Source organism: Suricata suricatta, chromosome 7, assembly GCF_006229205.1.
Source record: "Suricata suricatta isolate VVHF042 chromosome 7, meerkat_22Aug2017_6uvM2_HiC, whole genome shotgun sequence".
NCBI classification, from domain to species: domain Eukaryota; kingdom Metazoa; phylum Chordata; class Mammalia; order Carnivora; family Herpestidae; genus Suricata; species Suricata suricatta.
In genome coordinates this window covers 53,037,768-53,058,106 of record NC_043706.1, presented here as the reverse complement: position 1 = coordinate 53,058,106, position 20,339 = coordinate 53,037,768, and the positions used below count along the sequence as shown (strand labels likewise).

At 36.0% G+C, this 20,339-nt stretch overlaps 1 protein-coding gene across 1 annotated transcript in view; it reads right to left on the bottom strand.

Annotated features, from left to right (window-relative positions):
* The window catches only part of PRIM2 (DNA primase subunit 2), a 324,616-nt gene that overhangs the window by 30,955 nt on the left and 273,322 nt on the right, over positions 1-20,339 (bottom strand). The window lies entirely within an intron of this gene.

Sequence of the window (20,339 nt, the reverse complement as noted above, 5' to 3'; positions counted from 1 at the left end):
AGTCTAATTTTGATTAATGTCCTGTGAAATTTTTAAGAGGAATCTAAATACATTAAAAATGATTTAAAGAGAGATAAGTGGGAGGAGAGTTACAGATAAACTTTTCAGCAATAATTATGTTTAATGGTATGTCTACTTGAATAGTTTCCCCAAATCTTTCTGGTAACTGGAAAATTTAGAGCTTTGCCAAGTAAAGTTAAATGACGGTCGCTTAATATCTTAATCCTTTCTAAATAAGATAAAATAATGAAACATTAATTACTGAACACAAGTTTATCTATTTTTGAATTCTTATTACAGAGAAATTTAATGTATGGTAATCTATTGGCAAACATTTTATGCCACGTTAAAACATTCTCTATAAGAACATACTTCTAAAAATTGTAAAATTTATTTAGAGATTTCCTAATCCACAGAATGCTAGTGTAAAAAAGAGTATACAATTGCTTATTTCTTAGTTTTTACCAGAAACTAAGAATTCTAAGGATTAGAACTTCTACCAGTTTATATAATTAAAACTACTCAAAAATAGTAAGGGTGAAACAACTGTGTACAAAAAGTAGGCAAGGAAGGTAAAATGGTTGTTCTAAAATAACTGACAAAATCATATATAAAATCAGGATAGAAAAGTAATAGAAAGTTTGTATAAAAAAACTGGGGAGGGAACTTTTTTGTGTGATCCAGCTGGCTATAATTAGAATGGATTTCTTTTAATGAATATTTAATTCAAAAGCACACTATTGCACAATTAGCATGGTTTCTTGGATTTTTGGTCAGCTTTTGATAGGAGACTGTGAAAGTTTCTTTACCTCTTAGGTAATCTGAATGTCCAGCAAAAATTTTGTGTCTTATCAAAACAATTTATTGTGTTTCGTGTTGTCTTTACTAGCTCTCTGACTGCTTAAGAAAACCCAATGTTCTCCATATTAAAAGAGCTAAGTTGTGTTCACAACTATGTAAACTTCTGTATATGTCTTTAACATCTACTTTGCTTAAATAGTAATTATTATTTCGTAATGACCTGTGATCATATTTAATCAAATGTTCAAACCTTTTAAAGGTTTGATGACTTCCCAAAATCAAATTCTAAACAGTCTTTTTTACAACAAAGAAGTTTTGAGATTTACCAGAACGCCCCTGAAAAACATCAGAGGATTTCCTCTCACCTGGTAAAATGTTAAGCTAATTTGGTTTATTTGCTATGTTCAATTAAGTGGAAAGCATTATCAAATAAGTGATGTTAAAAGTTATTAGGTAATATTTGTATGGATATGAGTTATTCATTATGTATTCTAGAAACTGTATGAAATTCCTAGGAATCTGATATGTTCTGGTATAATGTTATCAGTCATAATTCCAGTCATTTTCTTGAAATGTTGTATATCACAAAAATAAATTTCCTAGTCAATTATATTAAAATAAACTCTCACGTCTTTAGCCACAGGCTTTTTAAGTCTTTTGTTATATACAGTTATTGTTTTACTCTGATGCTTTTGCCAAAATAAGATTCTAGAAAAAGGACCTACGAAGGTATTTTTACAAGGTACTGAGTCTTGACTGCATATTTCACAGCTGAAAAAGGGCCCCACATGACATCTGGTTCTTTGAAAATACTAGACCTCAAAATCAAATTGACTAGGAAAAGGAATAGCCGACATTGAGGTAGACTGCTTCCGTCTAAGATTATCAGATCAGGAATCCTTCTTTGCAGGGACACCTGGGTGGCTCAGTTGGTTGAGCATCCAACTTTGGCTCCAGTCATGATCTCACGGTTGGTGAGTTTGAGCACCACATTGGGCTCTCTGCTGTTAGTGCAGAGCCTGCGTCTAATCCTCTGTCCCCTTCTCTCTCTGTCCCTCTCCAGCATGTGTGTGCATACTTTCTCAAAAATGAATACATATTTTAAAACATTTTTAAAAAAAGACTTTCTTTGAATTCCTCCTTTCCTCTGACCATCCTTGTCCTGAATTCTCTGGCTACAATAAGATCAAATCAGTATCTTAATCAGAAACATCTTTTAGCTCTTAAAGATATGAAGACTGCTGCTAAAGCAATACATGTAGCAATAAAGCCTAGATTCTCTGCCCAAAGTTGCTCTTATAATAGGATAGCTCTTGATTATCTTTTAGCACAGCAAGGAGATGTTTGCACTATGGCCTACAGCCCTCACTTTACTTGGATTGAGACTTCTGGGGAAGTTGAGATTCTGCCACAATAGTTCACTAAACAAGCCAGATGACTTAAGAAGGAACTCCTTCAATGCAGTTTTTCTTTGACTTGATTCAGATTGCTTTAGGTTCTGGGGACCATGGCTCTGATATGAACTCCAAACATCAGGAATTATGTTGCTTTTAATAATCTAGTACTCTCCCTGGTGCACAATGTTATCTCAAAAGCTTTAAATGCATGTTCACAGCTGCTAACCAGCAAGCAAATGATCCCCTTAAGAGGAGAATGTCAGAAAGCAATGAAGAGAGTGACCAGTTTAAAAAATGTAAACCCAACATATGACCCAAGAGTTCCACTAAGAGATTCAGCAAAAAGACAACATGGCTGATGAATAACACAAAGATTCAGAAAAAAACAAAAAAAACAAAAAAACCAAAAAACAACCCTGCGAACTCCAGAGTGGGAGCTGAGAGTAGTGGTAGTACCTTCAATTTTGAACACATCTCTCAGGCTGAGAGTCTGATCAAAAGGGTGAATTATAAACAAGACAAAAGGACCATAAGGAAGTCACTTGCTGAGCCCCATCTAACCAAACTGAAACGTAACTTACTTACAGTTTCAGTTCTCCCAGAAATGGAATCTTAAGCCAGCCAATCAGGAATCAACTAGTTGGCACCTAATCTTCCCGACAGACACATGCCATCCTCTAAAGGAAAGTGATCTTGCAATAACAAATCCACCTTTCTGGTCAGCTGGGACTCTCCTGTTCCACACCTTTCTGGCTGTAAAACTCCTGAATTTGTACAGTGCTAAGGAACTCATTTCTAGTTCCTAGATTGCACGCAGAGTAATTTGTTAATCACTGAATAAAGACATTAAGAACTTTAAAATATATTCAGATGAATTTTGTTAACAATAGCTCAAAAACCCAAATGAGATGTAAAGCTTACAACCCTGAAAAGTGTCTTCTCCTATACATTTATTTACTCATTTAAGTTTTATTGAAGTACTATTTTACCAGGCATTGTTATAAATAGTGGAGAAAGAAACAAGACAAACATATTATTGCTCTCATGGAGTTTATGCTTCAAACAAAAACAAACAAACAAACAAAAATGAACATTCACTGAATGATGGTGCTGTGAAGAAAACAGAATAAGGTGCTATCAAAGTACTCAGGGTGTTCCCTTAAATGGTTGCTGCCTGAAACCATCAAGTAGGCAGCCTCAACTAGAACCACCACCCCTAAAAAGTGGTTTCTGCTAAGGGGAGACAATGTTCAGCACCACCTACCAGCACACCTGAAATAGGCGTGGCCTGATCTCATAGCAAGGCGAATTAGGGTCCAGCCTTGACCACCACCATTACCGCAGCAGTTGAAGCCATATATAAAGCTAGTATGAGGGATTAAAGTAATAAAATCAAATGTACCTTCAATGATGGGTTAACAAATACACAAAATAAAAATATGTAAAATATCTTTATATGTATCTGTATACATAAAAATGTGGTGGGGGTTAGTGATTTTTTTTTCCACAATATTTTATTGTCAAATTGTTTTCCATACAACACCCAGTGCTCTTCCCCTCAAGTGCCCTCCACCATCACCACCACCTGTCTTCCAGTGATTTTAGAATATATTCAAACTTAAGTGATCATCAATTTAAAACAGATTGCTGTATTAAAGAGTATTATGTATGAGCCTCATGGTAACCATGAAATATGATACATGAAAAACAAAGAGAAAAAGTCCAAATATAATTTTAAAGAAACTCAACAAATCACAAAATACTGAGTAAGAAAAGGAACAAAAAACTATAAAAAATACTAGTAAACAATCAAGAAAATGGCAGTAAGTACATACCCATAAACAATTTAAATATAAATGGAAAAAATGTTCAACCAAAAGGCATAGGGTGACTGAATGGATAAAAAAATAAACACATCTATTTGTAAAATACAGGAGATTCAGTTCAGACCTAAGATATTCCATGCAAATGGAAACAAAAAGAAAGCTGGGTAGAAATATTTCTTAGACAAAACAGACTTTAAAACAAGGAATGTAATAAGATGCAAAGAAGGGCATGACTTAATGATAGGCCATAAAACAAGTTGCAATAAATTACAAAGACTGAAATCATATCAAGCATCTTTATTGATGATAATGTTTGGAAACTAGAAATCATTTGCAAAGAAAAAAGTGGGAAAAAAAAAACTAATAGAGGCTAAACAACATGATACTAAACAACCAATGAGCCAACAAGGAAAGCAAAGAGGAAATGAAAAGATATCTGGAGACAAGGGAAGTGCTAACACAGATTTCAAAAAAAAGGATGCAAACGAAGTTGTTCAAATGAAAGTTTTTAGTGATAAAAGTCTACCTCAGAAAACAAAAATCTCAAATAAATGATCTAACTCTACACCTAAGGGAACGAGGGGGGGAAGTGCCTAATTTTGGTAGAAGGAAGGAAATAATAAAGAGTGATGATAACAGAAATAGGGACTACAAAACAATAGCAAACATCAATGAAGTTAAGAGCAGATTCTTTTAAAAGATAAACAAAACCAATAAACCTTTAACAAGATTCATCAACACAAAGAGAGGACTCAAATAAAACCAGTACTGATGTCTCCATACCAACACCACAGACTTACAAAAGGTTATGAGATTACTATGAAAAATTATATGCCAAAAAACTGGATAAACTGGAAGAAATGGATAAATTCCTAGAAACATACAAGTTTACAAAGACTGAATGAAAAGAAATAGAAAATGTGAACACACAATTACTACTAATAAAATTGAATCAGGAATCAAAAATTCCCAATAAAGTAAATATCTTTTCCCATTCTGTAGGCTGCCTTTAAATTTTGTTGATTGTTCCCTTCACTGTGCAGAAGCTTTTCATCTTGATGAAGTCCGATAGTTCATTTTTGCTTTTGTGAACTCCCTTAAGTTTATTTTCATTTTTTATTATTCTCTCTCTCTCCTTTCCAGCTTGATTGTTCTCCATTACTCTGCCTCAACGGTAGCTCATCTGCTCTTCTTCTTCCCCTAGCAGACTATTTATTCCCTCTAGTGTATTTTTAATACCAGTTGAGTTCTTTATCTCTGATTGGTTCTTTTCTGTTTTCTACAGCTTTGTTAAGGGTCTCACTGAGGTCCTTTACTCTTTTCTCATATCCAGTGAGTACTGTTATGACCACTACATTAAATTCTCTCTCAGGCATATTTCTTATCTGTTGAATTTTGGTCACTTGCTGTGATTTTGTTCTGTTCTTTCATTTGGGACATATTCCTCTGTCTCCTCATTTTGTCTAACACCCTATGTCTGTGTGTGAGAAAAGTCAGCCACATTTTGCGTTCTTGAAAGCAGTGGCCTTATGAAGAAGATTTTCTGTAGTGTCCTGCAGTGAGATGTTCCCTGTGCACCAGACCTTGTCACTTCATGGGTGATGTGTGGCTGAGCTGCATTTACTATCAGCCCAGTCATCTGCAAAGGCTCTCTGTGTGTTGTGAGCACGGTTTGGTCCCTGTGTTGTTAGCGGGCCAGTCTGGGATTGCCATGGGCTTGAATTGGGTCAGATTAGGCTTTTGCCAGAAATGAGGAAGCACGACAGCTGGTGGGTTTCCTTGTGTTGTCCCCGAGGGGATTTCATTGGTGGGTGGAGGCTGCAGTCAGACTAGATGTATTTCCTCAGCTCACTAATGGGGCTGCATCTGGACCAGTATGTGTTATCTTCTCCTCACCCTGGGGTGGGAGTCACTTTGAAGTGGTGCTCCTTTGGGGACTGTCTGCTCACTGCTAAGCCTGTGGCACTGCTTTGAATGGGCTCTGGCCAAGGGCATATTGGTGTCCACAGGAGAATGAAGGGTGAAGCATGCTGTTAGCAAGGTAGGTAGTGTGTGTGATGCTGTGCTGGTTCCCACAGGTGTCCCTATGTCTAGGTTGAGGGGTGTGGAAGGAGAAGGGCATCTACTCTTCTAGAAGCCTCCCAATGATCTCTGCCCCTCCAGCACACACTCTGAGATTAGTAAACAAATTTCCCTTCTGTGTACCCCTGGCATTTTTCAAACTGTTGCTTCTCTGCTGTTTATCCATGGGGCTGTTTGTTGTGCTGTCTCTAAGGGTGGGAACTCTGTCCTCCTGGGTGTCCCAGAGCTGACCTTGATTTTTTTTTTTTAAAGTTTCAGGTGTTAATTCCTGATGATTATAAGAACTTGCAAATTTAGGTCCCTCTGGTTTTCAAAGCCACATTTTATAAAGATTTTTCTTTCCCTGTGGGGCCCCCATGCTTGGGGTGCCTGGCTTAGGGATGTGCTCCTCTTGGCTGTCCACGCCTGAAGGTGTCCCTCCCTTACATGGGCAGTGCATTTATCCGTTTATCTCCATAATGTGTCTCTGCCCTTCCTCTCCTCTTTGATGTGACCTCTTCTCTATATTTATCAGGGAGAGTTTTGTTTTACCAGTGTTTGGGTCATTTACACTGACGGGGGTGTTATCTCATTGTATCCATGTTATCTTCGAACTGTTCCAAAAAATTGAGAAAGAAATGCCTCAAATTCATTCTACAAGTCAAGCATCTGAAACTAAATGCAGATGAAGACATTAAAAAAAAATTACAAGCCAATATCTATGATGACATAGATAGATGCAGAAATTCAAATATTAGCAAACTACATTCAACAATACATTGAAAGGGTCATTCATGATGATGAAGCATGATTTATTCCAGGGATCCAAGGATGGTTCAACATTTGCATATCAATCAACATGATAAAACACATTAACAAAATGAAGGACAAAAATCGTATGATCATCTCAATAGATGGAAAAAGGACTGGATAAAATTCAACATCTCTTCATCATAAAAACTCACAACAAACTGAGTACAGAGGAACATACCTCAACATAATGCTGGTCATGTATAACAATGCTCAGCTAATATCTTATTGGACAGTAAACAGGTGAAAAAATTTTCCTCTAAGATTAAGATCAAGACAATGATGCCCACTCTTTACCTTTACTAAACATAGTACTGAAATTGTAGCCACAGCAATCAGACAAGAAAAGGTAGTATAAGGAATCCATATTAAAAAGGAAGTAGTAAAACAGTCATCATTTGCAGATGACATGATCTTAAGGTAGAAAACACTAAAAATGACCACAAGGATGTTAGAGGTAATAAATAAATTCAGTTACGTTGTAGGATACAAAATTAGTATACAGAACTTGGGTGCATCTTTACACACTAATAACAAACTATCAGAAAGAAAAATCAGGAGATATTCAAATTCAAAATGTGTTAAGCATTGGTGGTTCAGTGATAGAATTCTTGCTTCCCACAGTAAATTAAGACCTAAATGTAGGACCTGAAACCATAAAAGTTCTAAAGAACAACATGCCATAATTCCTTGGACATTATTGTCAGCAATATTTTTTCTGAATTTGTCTCCTCACACAAGGAAAACAAAAACAAAAATAAACTATTGGGACTACATCAAAAGAGAAGTCTTGCACAGCAAAGGAAACCACCAACAAAATGAAAAGACATCCTCCTGAATGGGAGAAGATATTTACTAATGACATATTCAATAAGGGGTTAATATGAAAGACATATACAGAATTTATACAACTCAACATCAAAAAACCCACCCAAATAATCTGATTAAAAAAAGGGCAGAGGACATGAATAGGTATTTTTCCAAGGAAGATATACAGATGCCCAACAGACACATGAAAAGATATTCAACATCACTTATCAGTAGGAAATGCAAATCAAAACCATAATACCACCTTATTCCTGTCAGAATGACTTAAAAAGAAAAGAGACCATGATATAAGTGTTGGTAAGTACCAGATGTGGAGAAAACCCTTGTATGCTCTTAATGGAAATGTAAACTGGTGCAGGCACTGTGTAAGAGTATGGAAGTTCCTCAAAAAATTAAATATAGAAACATCATATGTTAAGAGCCATTTCTGAACTAAGCTGAGAATACTCCTTGTGAGGTTAAGGCGGATTTGCACGGCCTCCAGCCATCAGATGATGACCAATATCTACCCCCACTGAATTATTTTTTGCTAGAGCACCAACCCCGCAAGGCACCTTGCTGACTGGTATTGGGAGTGACTTGTCTCCTTATTCTGGCCCTAAAATATGCCGACTGCACCTTGTGAAGGAATTTATTTATAGGAATTTCTTCTTTTGTGATTATGGGAGCAATTATTGCATTTCCTGAGAAACCTGTTTTTCTTCTCCCTCAAGAAAACAGACTATTGACCCCTGCTCACAAAGAATGAACTTTTGCCTTTCCTATGCTAAAAACATTGTCTTGTATTTGATTGCTGAAGATACCTTCCTTCCCCATATGATAAGCATCTAAATCACCTACATCAATCACTATTGGTAAAGATTACGTATGAGTCTTCTACCAATCTATGTTCTGGGAAATATTTACATACCAAAGAAATTTGTCATCAGAAATCATTGTCTAAGGGCAAATGCCACATCTAAGCTGTGCCCATACATTTTAACGATAAATAAAGCTGACTCTCAGTCAGTCAGTGCAGAGATGCCTGCCTGGTGATCAGAAAGAATCTCATGGCTCTCTCATTCCTCTCCCTTTTGCTGACACCATCCATCCTTCAGGGAACCCTGGACCTGCTGGAGCTAGACTCTGGCAGTCATATGATCCAGTAATTCCACTACTGAGTATTTACCCAAAGAAAATGAAAACGCTAATTCAAAAAGATATATGTACCCGTTTACTGCAGCATTATTTACAATAGCCAACATATAGAAGCAACCCAAGCGTCCCTCAACAGATGAGTAGGTAAAGAAGATTTGGTATATACATACAATGAAATATTACTCTATCATAAATAAAAGGAAATTCTGCCCTTTGGGACAATATGGATGGTCCCAGAGGGTATTATGCTGTGTAAAATAAGTTGGGAGAAAGACAAATACCATAAGTAAAATAGAAAAAAACCAAAAACACACTTGTAAATACAGAGCACAAACAAGTAGCTGCCAGAGAGGAGGAGGTTGTGGGACTGGAGGAGCAGGTGAAGGGATGAAGAGAACAAATTTCCATTCATACAATAAATAAATTATGAGGATATAAAGTACAGCATAGGGAATATTGTCAATAATAATGTAGTAACTTTGTATGGTGATAGATGGTCACTAGACTTCCCATGGTGACCATTTCAAAATGTATATAAATGATGAATCACTATGTCATATACCTGAAACTAATATAATATTGTATGTGAACTATAATTCAATTTAAAAAATCCTGGTGATGGAAAAAAATTAATAGTCATCACATGTACCCAGTGGTACACTGGACAGCACAGACCAGACATACAAAAATAATTAGACTTCCAGAATGAACTATGTATATTTTAAAAATGTTCAATTTTCTTTAGAAAGCATAGAAACCAACCAGAAAGTAGGACTCATCCTCAGGAGGAATTAATACAAAGTGTCCCCAAAGGAACAGAGACATTGGACTTACTAGACAAAGACTTTTTAAACCAACTGTCTTAAATTATATATGCTGAAAGAGCTGAAAGAAATTACAAACAAAAACCTAAAGGAAACCAGAAGAATGTTGTCTTAACATACAGAAAATAGTAATAATAAGAATGAAACTATAAAAGGAAGCAGATGGAAATTGTGGGGATAAAGATTATAACTAAAATGAAAAATAAAACAGCTTATTTCAGCAGTCAGAAAAAAAGAGTCACCAAACTCAAAAAGAGATCAGTTGGGATTCTCTGGTCTAAAGAACAGAGAGAATAAAGAATGAAGAAATAATGAAGAAAAACAAATAGAACTAAAAAAGACATGTGAAACACCACCAAGTGTACCAAGATTCATAGGTAAGAGGTAGAAAGGATGTCTGAAAAATAATGGCCAAAGTATCTCCCAAGACACACAAGTACATGTCCAAGTAGCTCAACAAACTCAATAAAGAATAAACACAAAATCTACAAAGAAACACATTATAAACAAATTAGTGAAAGACAAAAATGGGAGCGCCTGGGTGGTTCAGTCAGTTGAACGTCGACTTTATGTCAGGTCATGGTCTCATGGTTTGTGAGTTTGTGCCCCGTGTGAGGCTCGCTACTGTCAGAGTGGAACCCACTTTGGATCCCCATCCCCTTCTCTCTGCCCCTCCCCCCATGAAAATTAAATAAACATCTAAAAAAAGGGGAGACTATTAAAAGACAAACCACTTGTCACATAAAAGAGATACTCAAAAAAATTAACAACTAACTTCTCAGCTCAACCATGGAGACTGGAAGGCAATGGGATAACATATCGATTCATATGTACAACAAAACGATCCTTCAACAAAAACGCATTTATCACAGGGTGCCTGGGTAGCTCAGTTGTTAAGCATTTAAGCCTCTTACTTCAGTTCAGGTCAAGATCTCTCAGTGAGCTCTGCTTCGGCTTCAAGCCCTCCTTCTGGTGAGCACAAGCCCTATTTCAGGTGAGTCCCGCTTCTCTCCCTCTCTCTCTGCCTCTTACTCATTTGCACCCTCTCTCTCTCAACAACAACAATAACAACAACAACAAAAACCCATCCAATCCCATATAAACAAAAGCTGATGGCGTGTGTTGTTGATGAATGTAGTAGATTTACAAGAAATAGGAGAAATGAAAGGTTGGTAGACTGTAACTCAAATAAGAAATAAAAAAATACTAAAATAATGAACACTGGTAGAGGTAACTACATAGGTATAAAAAAAGCCAGTGTTATTATATTTTTGGTATATAACTCATCTTTTCCTTATCATATGATTTAAAAGATCAATGCATAAAACACTAATTATAAATCAATGTTAGTGGGTATATAATATATAAAGATGTAATTGTGACAACATCATAAAGGGAAAGGGACAGAGCTACATGGAAAGAATTTTTGTGTACAAGAAAGGTTACAGTGGTACTAAGTTTAAGACGTTAATTATAACACCTAGAAGAACCACTAAGAAAATAACTAAAAATAGATACACAGAAAACAGAGAAAATTGAAACACTACACTACAAATATAATCATTGCGAAATAAGGCAGTAAGGGAAGTACTGAGGCACAAAAAAGATGTGAGACATAAAGAGAAGAGAGGAAAATTACAAAAGTGAATCCTTTCATACCAGTAATTACTTTAATGTAAATTAAACTCTCCAATCTCAGAAATTGGAAAAATGAGTAAGAATACATTATCAAACTATATGCTCTCTAAAAGAGACTCAATTTAGATCTGAAGACAAAGATAGACTGAAAGGGATAGGATAGGAAAAGATAATCCATGAAAATAGTTACCAAAAAAGAGCTGGGGTGGTTTTACCAACTTTAGGCAAAATAGATTTTAGGTCAAAAACTGTTACAAAAAACAAAATAAAGAACATTATATACTGAGAAAAGGGTCAAGACATTAAAAAGATGTAATAATTATAAACATATACACATTGAAAAACAGAGACCAAACATGCATGAAGCAAAAATTGAAAGACTTGACGGTAGAAATAGCTCGAAAACAGCTGTATACTTTTTTTTATCGCACCCTCAGTGCTGTATAGAACTACACAGCTGATTCACAAGGAAATGAAACTTAACTCTATAACCAAGTAGCCATAATAAGCACATACAGAACACTATCCAAAACAGAACACATTCTTCTCAAATGCATATGAAAGGAACATTCTCTAGAATAGACCATTTGTTATGTGACAAAAGAAGTCTTAATAAATTTTACAATACTGGAATTATATAAAATATCTTCTCTACCACAATGAGATGAAATGAAAAATTAATAACCAAAGGAAAACTGGAAAATTATATATATTAAAATTAACACATTTCTAAAAACCAATGGATCAAGGGAGGAAAAATCACAAGGAAAACTGTAAAATACTTTGAGACAAATGAAAACAAAAGTATAACACCACTAAGCCTTATAGAATATCACAAAAGCAGTTCTCACAGAAATAATTTCTAGCTGTGAACACTTAAAAAAGAAGATCTCAATCAATAACCTAATTTTATACTTTTAGTAACTGGAGAAAGAAGAGCAAATGAAAACCAAAACCAAAAGAAGGAAGGAAATAAAGATCAGAGTGAGGGCGCCTTTGTAGCTCAGTTGGTTAAGTGTCCAAGTTCAGGTCAGGTAATGCCAGCTTAGAGCCTAGAGCCTGCTTCGGATTCTGTGTCTCCCTCTTTCTCTGCCCTTCTCCCGCTTACACTCTCTCTGTCTCTCTCTCTCTCTCTCAAAAATAAACATTAAAAAAATTCTATAAAAAATGATGAATGAAGATAAAACAGAGAACAGAAATGCAAAAGAGAAAATTAAGTTGGTTCTTTGGAAGGATCAATAAAATTGGTAAAGCTTTAGATTAAGTAAAATAAATCAGGGATGACTGAGTAGTTCCTTAGTTGGGTAAGTGTCCAGTTCTTGATTTGGGCTCAGGTCATGATCTCATGGTTTGTGCAATCAAGCCTCTGTTAGGCTCTGTGCTGGGTGTGGAGCCTGCTTACAATTCTCTCTTGCCCTCTCCATCTCACACTTTCTTATTCTCTCAAAAAAAAAAAAAAAAAAATCAAAGATTCAAATTACTAAAATCAGAAATGAAAGTAGGGATAATACTACTGACCTCCCTAAAATGGAAAGGATTATAAAGGAATATTAGGCACAACTGTACACCAACCAGTTAGACAACCTGGATGAAATGGATAAATTCCTAGAAACAGTCAAGTACACATAGAAAATCTGAAGAAACCTATGACAGAAAAGAGATTGAATCAGTATTAAAAAAAAAAAAAACAAAAAAAAAAACCTCTCAACAAAGAAAAGCCCAGTACCAGAGGGCTTCACTGGTCAATTCCACATTTAGATAAGAATTTATACCAATCCTTTTCAAACCTTTCCAAAAATAGAAGAGGAGTCAACGTTTTCTAACTCATTCTCTGAGGTCAGTTTTACCCTGACAGGAAAGCTAAAAACCTCATAAGGAAACTTCCAACAATATCCCTAATGAACACAGATGCAAAAAATCTCAATAAAATACTAGCAAACCAAATCCAGCAGCACATTAATATTATAAACTGTGAACAAATTGGATTTATACCAGTAATGCTAGGTTGGTTTAACATCTGAATACCCATCACATTAATAAAATGAAGGACAAAAACCCCACGATCATCTCAACTGATGATGAAAAGGCATCTGACAACATCCAATACCTTTTCATGACTAAACACACATACATACACATATTAACTAGGAACAGAAGAAAACTTCCTTAACATAATAGAGGACATTTATGAAAAGCCTATAGGTAACCTCATAAACATGGTGAAATTTTGAAAACCTTCCCCAGATCAAGAAATGACAAGGATGCCCACTTTCACTGCTCCTATTCAACATGGTACTGGAAGTTCTAGTTAGAGTAATTAGGCAAGAAATAAAAGGCATCCAAATAGAAACAAAAAGGTAAAACTACCTATTCACAGATGCCATGATCCTATATGCACAAAAATCCTTAAAGAATCCATTAAAAAATAAAACTATTAGAACTAATAAGTGAATTAAGTGGAGCCACAAGATACCACATAAAAAAGTCAGTTGTATTTTTAATACCAGCAAAAGAACAATCAGAAAATGGAAATTCCACTTACAATAGCATTCACAAGAATGAAATACCTAGCAATAAATTTAGCCCAGGAACTGAATGACATGTATACTGAAAACTACAAAACACTGCTGAAAGGAATTAAGGACCTAAATAAATGGAATGAAATCCCTTATTCATGGATTGAAAGACAATATTGTTAACATATCAATACTATGCAAAGCTATCTTTAGATTGAAAGCAATCTCTATGAAAGATCCAAAGGCCATTTTTTCAGAAACAGAAAAGACAATCCTCAAATTCATATGGAATTGCAAGGGACTCTAAACAGCCTAAATAATATTGAGTAAGAGCAAAAAAGTTGGAGGATTCAAACTTTCTGATTTCAAAACTTACTATAAAGATACATTAATCAAAAACATGTAGTACTAGCAAAGAGACATACAGACCGATAATTCAAAATTGAGAGTCCAGAAATATATCCATATAAACCCAATCCATGTCCAATTGAGTTTTGACAAGGGTGTAAGACCATTATAATGGTCTTTTCCATAAAGAGTTCAGAGACAACTGGCTATCCACATGAAAAAATAATTGAAGTTGGACTCTTAGGCTATATCATATACAAAAATTAACTCAAATGGATTAATGGCCTAGATGTAAGAGCTAAAACCATAAGACTTATAACCAGAAAATACAGGTATCAATGTAACACTGAATTTGGCAATGAATTTTCAGATATTACATCAAAACTACATGTAACAGGGGTGCTTCGGTGGCTCAGTCAGCTAAGCATCTGACTCTTGATTTCGGCTCAGCTCATCATCTTATGGTTTATGGGATTGAGCCCCTCAACAGTTCTGTGCTGTCAGCTTGGGATTCTCTCCCACACTCTCTCTCAAAATAAATAAATATCAAAAAAACCCAAAAAACAAAAACACCAAACTACATTCAACAACAACAAAACCATACTGGATTTCATCAAAATTAAGAACTCTTGTCCATCAAAAGGTATTTAGCAGGCTGTGTTGTAGCTTATGAACAAGTAATAAATTGTATCATGTATCTTGAATGTATCATAGATAAGCTGCTATATTACAATTGCCACTTCAGATAGCTGTGAAATTAGGTGATTAGCTAGTTGTTACTTAACCTTCTAATTTCTGTATAAGTCTAATTACATGAAATAGAAGTTGGGGTTTTGATTTTTTACTTTGCTTTTCTGTTTCGAGTGTCATTGTAACTACTGTATTGTAAATGATGGAAAATAACTGGATATGTTAAAAAAATTGTGTTATATTAAAAAAAAGAAAAAAAAAGACATTATTTAAAAAGTGTTGATCAGACAACCTAAAAGATGGGAGCAAATATTTGAACACTGCTATAGAGTGAATGTTTGCACCCCTGCCTCATGTGTATGTTTAAATCTTAACCCCCAGTGGGATGGTATCAGGAGATGGGAGGTGATACCCCAGAGAGCGTCTTCCCACTTCTTCTTGTGAGGACACCATGAGAACTCCGTCTCTGAACCAGGAAGCAGGGCCTCACCAGACAATGAATCCGTGGGAGAATTCCCGGTCTCCAGAACAGTGAGAAATCAACTTCTGTTGTTTATAAGCCACCTAGCCTGCAGTGATTTGTTATAACAGCAGCCCAAATGGACGAAGGCAGGAATCATATATCTGATAGGGCCTCGAATCCAAGATATGTAAAGAACTCTTAAACTCAATAATAAAAAGATAATTGAATTTAAAAATAGGCAAAAGAAGAGACAAAAAACATAAATGAATAGCCAAAAAGCACATGAAAAATACCCTACTTCATTAGTCATCAGAGAAATGTTAATAACACGAAGAGATACCACTTCTCACCTATTAGAATTGGGTTATGGACTGAACTGTGTCATCCCCTCCACAAAAGATATGTTGAAATCCTAATCTCCACCACCTTAGAATGTGACCTACAGAGGAAGGGTCTTTACAGATGTAATCAGATTAAAATGAAGTCATGAGGGTGAGTCCTAATGCAGTAAGACTCTTAAAAAGAGGAAACAAAGAACTCACAGAGGGAAGCTGATGTGAAGACATACAGGGGGAACATCATGTGAAAATGCAGGCAGAGCCTGGAGTGACGTGTCTTTAAGCCAGAGACTGCCAATGAACCACCTGAGACTATCAGAGAGGCTGGAATAGATACTCCCTCAAGGCTCTCAGGAGGAACCAAACCTGCCAACACTCTGATGTTGGCCTTCTGGCCTCCAGGACTGTGAGACAATGATTTTGTTTTTAATCCACTCAATTTATGGTACTTTGTTATAGCAGTCCTACAAAACTAATATAAACAATTATGATTACTTTTTAAAAGGGAAAGTAACTGTTGGCAAGGAAATAGAGAAATCAGAACCTTCATAACACTGCTGGTGGGAATGTAAAATGATCCAGTCTCTGTGGAAAACCACTTGACATTACCTCTCCAAATTACACAGAATTACCATATGACCCAGCAGTTCTTTTAGGTTTACCTCCCAAATAACTCAAAGTACGTACTCAAATACTTGTATATGAACATTCATAGCAGCTTTATGATGCTATAGAGCCAAAAAGTGTTAACAACTTAATGTCTGAATGGATAAATATGGTATAGACATGCACTGGAATATTATTTATCCATAAAAAGGTGCCAGAGTCCAGCTCCAGCCAGTCCAGGGGTTCCTGAAGGATGGGTGGTGTTCGAGAAAGGGATGAGAGAGCCACAAGGTTCTTTCTGATCACCAGGCAAGCATCTCTGCTCTGTCTGATTCTCTAGCTTTGTTTGTAGTGAAAAGTACAAGGAGCAGAAAGAGCAGCCCGTGTTTAGTAAATGATTTCTCATAGATAATTTTTTCAGCACAATTTCCCAGACCATGGATTCTGCAGAAGTTACAATTCTAATCTTAGAAGTAATGATTGTCATAAAAAACTTAGTTACAAGCACTCGTGCTTATCATATAGGAAGGGCAGGTATTTTTTTAAGTGAAGATTTTTTCCGCAGTATGCATAAAACCAGGATATACAAAACTTCCGGTACAGCCCTAAGAAAGCGACATTTAACCATCAGGCAAACAACATGATTTAGTAAAGGTCAGTCTTTTATGAATAAGGGTCATTAGGCTGTTTACAGCTCTAAGAGAAAGTACCCAGAAAAACAGGATCCCCAGGAGACATAATGTCTACCCTCACAGCCACAAGGATAGATGATGTATATACTTTGCAGAAGTTCCAGGGCAGACTTTTGTAACATTTACCCTCGCCCGGAGGTATTAAGTTTACTAGTTAATGATAAGGTTTTTCAGGGAAGAATGGAATGTAGGGGTAGACCTAGTGATAACCCTATACAGTCTTCTTGAATTACTGGGCTGTCCCTGACCAGGTGCAATCACCACCCCAAGGCCAGAATGAGGACAGCTTGCTCTTGATTTTAATCAGCAAGGCACTTCGAGGTCTGGTACTCAAGCAGAAATTATAATTACAAGAGGGTAGATATTGGTCACTGCCTTGCAGCAAGAGACCTTGCAAACTTGCCGTACCCTCACCAGGAATTTTCACTCAACTGGTGAGTTTAGGATGGCTCCCAACAAAAAGGAGTAAAGTACTGACACATGCCACAACATGAGCCTCAAAAATATACTACATGAAAGAAGCCAGACACAAAAGGTCACATATTATGTGATTCCATTTATGTGAAAAACCCAGAATAGGCAAATCCACAGAGACCACTGGGTGCCAGGTATGGGGAGTGATTTATGAGGAGAGTATACTTTGGGGACGATAAAACGTTTGGAACTTGAAAGAGGCGGTAGTTGCACAACATTGTGAATACACTAAATGCACTGAACTGTATACTTTAAAATTGTTAATATGTTTATATTATGTGGATTCACCTCAGTAGAAACAAAAATAACCAAGATTCTTGAAACCCTGTTACTTTCCACAATTTACACTTCATGAGTTATTTTCATCTTTATTTCATATTATTTGCCAGTGTTTAACGCATGAAACACAGAGATATTTAGGTACATAAAAATTCACTTCACATTAATGACCTTCCCTGAAAGAAACCAAAAAGAATCTTGACTGATTTGAAGTAAAAAACAAATAAGAAAGGAAAGAAAAATACCACGGAGAAACCGAACAATGCAGTGGAAGCAGGCTAGGCGTCGGGGCCAGGTGAGCTATAAATCCTGCTCTTCTTGTGTATTATCTCCACAGTTTTGAACAGGCTTTTATCTTTTCCAAACCTCAGCTTTCTTTTCTAGGAAAGGATCCTATTGTGGCAAAATCAAACGAGATACAGTTTACTTGTGTAAAGCCCCTATCCTAGTGTTAGGCACAGAGAAGGCCAAAATATAAAAATATAGTACTGTAGCCAGTGACAAATCAGGCAGAGTCATACTATATAATAAGGAAGAAACACCACTAAGTAGTAAAAGAATTCGTAGGTCATAACAAAAGACGTTAACTCCATTGAGGCATGTATTACAATGAACTATCGCCTTCAGGTTAGTCTGTAGGCAGCAATTATTGTTTATCGATTTGGTGAGAATTAAAGATATGCCAGATGTGATTTAGTAGAGTAAAAAGACAACTTTCCCCACTAAAAAAGGATATATAGCACACTATTATGGTCATAGTAAAAAACTTGAACATTTCATGTGTACCTTATCACAACAGAAAAATAATATTATCTGGAAAATAAAAGTACTTAAGATCAAAGATTTTATTCTCAATAGTTTGCATATTCTTCTTAAAATTTCTGTATTTCAAAACATTAGTGTTTTATCATAAAATTGTAGTTTATTTTTTAAGCAAAATGAAAACTAAAGAGCCAAAAACTCAGTAAGTTATCTAAATTAGGCAGTAATTATAGATAGAGATGGTTAACTGAACCAACTAACAAAGAACTGAAAGGATTATTACCTTGCTGGAAATTTTTAAAAGAAACGTTACTGAAAGTAAACTGATGTTAAAATGCATACCGATACTTTATGGAGAAAAAGGGAAAGTGCCAATAGAAAAATGGCCAGTACAGCTTATAGACTTATCTATTACTTATTCATTGGGTCACCGAATATGTACTATTAAGAGATAATTTTTCAGGGGTCTCAAGTTTCTGAACCTTTTGCAAGCAGAGAAAACAATGGCCTTTGCTCCAGAACACTTTTTCAAGGATGTACATATAAGGAACAGCTTTAGGAGATACAGTGCCTTCCACTGAATGAAAGAGTAGACTGCTGGGAGCCATTCCTGAAGTAAGGCAGGTCTGCAAGGCCTCGCACCATCAGATGGCGACCAGCATCTACACCCACTCAACCCCCACTCAATTTCTGCTTGAGCACCGACCCCCAAGGCACCTGACTGACTGACACCAGGAGTGACTTGCCTTCTTATGCTAAAAATATGTGAATTGTACCTTATGAAAAAACTTGTTATAGGAGTTTCTTTTGTGATTATAGGAGCAAATATTACATTTCCCAAGAAAACCTATTTTTCTCCCCCTCCAGAAAACAGGCTATTGACTCCTCCTCAGGAAAGAACTTTTGCTTTTGCTATGCTAAACATATTGCCTTGTATCTGAATACTAAAGATACTTTCCTTCCCCATGTGATAAGCATCTAGTCACCTACTTCAATCATTATTGATAAAGGTTATGCATGAGTTTCTACCAGTCTATGTTTTGGGAAACTTTTACATGCCAAAGAATTTGTCATCAGAAATCATTGTCTAAGGCAACTGCCACTTCGGGTTTGTACCCTATACACTTTTTCAATAAATAAAGCTGACTCTCGGGTCAGTGCAGAGATGCCTGCCTGGGGAGCAGAAAGAAGCCAAGGCTCTCTCGCTCCCTTTCGCCGACACCGTTCATACTTCAGGGAACCCTGGACCTGCTGGAGCCGGACTCCAGCAGTAGACATTGTTTTTCCATTTGGAGCTGTAGAAGATGTTACCTACATAATTCTAAATTACATGCTGATACTTTGAGTTCTTTATTTAAAAGATAAATTATTTGGCTCACATATGCTATTTCCATCTTTTTTTCAATCAAAAAAATTTAATGTATAATTTTTACACAATTAAATATACCCCTTTCAGTGCATAGGTTTGTAAAATTGAGAAAAACTCAGTCATGTTACTCCACTACAATCAAGACAAAACATTTCCATGACCCAAAAGTATTTCCTCACTTGTTTGTAACTAATACCTCTCCTGCTCCCAGCAATCGCTGTTTTCTGTACCTATAGATTCCTTTTCCAGAATATAACATAAAAGGAATCACATAGTGTGGCTTCTTTCACTTAGCATGATAGATGCTATTGGGTCTATCAGTAGTTTGTTCTCTTTGTACTGCTGAGTAATATTCCATTGTATGACTACACCACAATCTGTTTATTCAGCCACACACTGAAGAACAATTGGGTCGTTTCTAGTTTTGGCAAGAATAAAGCAACTACAAACATTCATACACAAGTTTTTGTGTGGACTTAC